This window comes from Balaenoptera borealis (assembly GCF_965194805.1).
Source record: "Balaenoptera borealis genome assembly, chromosome: 5".
Taxonomy (NCBI): domain Eukaryota; kingdom Metazoa; phylum Chordata; class Mammalia; order Artiodactyla; family Balaenopteridae; genus Balaenoptera; species Balaenoptera borealis.
Window position 1 is genome coordinate 96,217,056 of NC_138862.1, and position 2,482 is coordinate 96,219,537.

Below are 2,482 nucleotides of genomic sequence, written 5' to 3' on the forward strand. Positions count from 1 at the left end.
AGACAGGATGTTCCCTCCCCGCCCCACCCCCACCGCCGCCCTCCCTCCTTCCTTCCTCGAGTCGCCCAGCCGGCTGTCTGGGGCCGCCACCGCCCCGCCCCCGCCCCACCCGCTGCTCGGTGGAGACGGGCCAGACCCGGGGGCGCCCTGGTCGCTCGGCCGCCGCGCGACACGGAAAGAGGGGGCAGGGCGGACGCGCGGTGCACTGTGCGCGACCCCAGCAGCCGGCAGGGCGGAGGCAGGGCCCGCCCGGCCGAGCGCCGCCGCCCGAGGTCAGGCACGGGCGACCCTCCCCCCGCGGGGCGCAGCTGGGCCGCCCCGCCCCGGAGGCAGCCGAGCGGCGGCCGCCCAGCCTCCCCCCCACCAGTGTGGGCCCTGCGCGCTGGGGCTGCCCCCCGCCCCCGCGGGGCCCCCCGCCCGAGGGCCGCGCCGCCAGCTGCTGGCGCTGCGCTCCGCCCCTTACCGGCGGCCCCCGCCTTGCCCGGGCGGCCTCCGCCCAGGCGCCTTGCTGGGGCTGACCTTCTGCGCCATCGGGCCGGGCCGGAGGGCTGGCCGAAGTTCCGGCAAAACAGAGAGAAAACATTTTTGTCTCTGCTTCTCAGACTCCCTCCTCCCACCCCCTCACCAGACTGCTCTCTCGGTTCCAAAAGGGAGCTAGAAATTACATGTTTCTACAATGTTTCCTGAGGGCTTTGGGGTTTTGTTTTGGAAGCGATCAGGAGATGAGACGAGGAAAGCGACGACTGAAGAGCTTTCGGCTGTGACCCTCGGGGCCGGACAGTGTTGTCCTTGGTCTGTGTTTCGCGGTGGCCAGTTAGCATATTGAACTCTGCCGAGCTGCTCCGTCATATTTCGAAACATCAAGAAAAAACCCTTTTTCCCGCCCCACCGCAAAATCAGGAGACTGATCCCCAGGTCTCAGTGCACCGAATTCAGAAGACTCGAGCTTTGTCCCCCTCCTTTTTTTTTTTCCTTTTGTCAGTTTTCGTCTTATTTCTCCTGGTTTTACTGCTTCGCGGTCACTCGTATGGGGTCCACATTTGGAGCCAGCCGACCGGGAATACCCCTGTGCTCATAGATTTTTTTTCTTCTTTTCCTCCCAACGGGCCTACCAAAGGCTCACGAGCCTCTCATTCCCTCCACACACAAGTTCCGTTCTTTACACCACCATCGCCGTGCTCCCGGGTCGTGCCCCCTTCTCCCACCCCCACCTTCCCCTCCTTCTTGACTGCCTCCTTTCCAGAATGAATAATTCCGCAGCACTTCCCATCTGTTATTGCCATAGAGACAGAAGCTCAGCAAAGATAATGATGTTCTCTGTAGAGCCAGTTGGGGGAGAACAGCATCTGCGAGACTGGGGGATAGATTTTCTAACCTCAAGAATAGTCAGAAGGCCCGGCTGAAGGTCTGATGTGGAAGACTGGACAGTCCTGAGCCTTGGCGTCTGGTCAACTCTCGGCACTTGGTTCGTGTCTAGCCAGAAGAAACAGTTTTTAGAAACCAAAATGACAGATTTTTTTAAAGTGATTTCAAACTGCAATTAATGATAAATATTCAGTACTCATTTTATCAACCATAAAAATAATTACTTGCTAGCACATCCAAAGGCCTAAGGGCCAAAATCAATTGGACAGTAAATAGACTTTTGAGAAATCAAACACATTATCCTCTCCCCTGTTCTTTTGATTTGCTTTCCCCTGGAATATGTTTTTTTAGTGAAGGATCTTTTGTGCTGGTGACTTTATGTACAATGGTTTGAGAAATAGTGACAGGCAAATGTGACTAGAACCAATCAAGCTTTGAGGATATTTTTTTTTTCACTATTCATCAAAGTACGAAATTACCAGAAAGTACCAGATTAAAGTTCACTTTGCCCTTGCCTCAACAGTACAGGTTTGAACTCAAGTGAAACTAAGCAGGGTACATTTACATAGATCTGAGGCAGATGGGAAGGCACACACTAACCGACATTTTTGCAGGCCTACTTAAGGATGTTTGGAAATTATCGGTAAAATTGACTGTATAACATAAAACAAAAAGCACTGAAACAAATGATAATGGTTCTTTATCTGAGAAACAGAATTGAATGGACACAGAGAATACAGGCCTTAGAAAAAATAATCACGGTGAGGTAATGAATATTGTAATCCCCACATACTGATGGTCTTCATCAGTGTTGAAAAGTCAGTTTATCAGTTAGTAAATAGCTATTAAACTGGTTTTGCATGGCCTCCTACCTTACCATCTTGGCTGCCAGCAGGTGCTGAGCAAGGCCACAGTGAGAGTGTGTGCCTGTGTGCACGTTAAAATTCCAAATGATTGGGGGTAAGGGGGCACTACCTATTGTCTCATCTTCCATTAAACAGCACAGAAAATGCAAACTATCTGGTACTAGGTGGTCTAGAACTTCTTTTTCAGTAGTTATGGATGTCTGGTAATAATAGAAACCAAGAATTTAGAGGTTATAAATTTGAAGACCAGC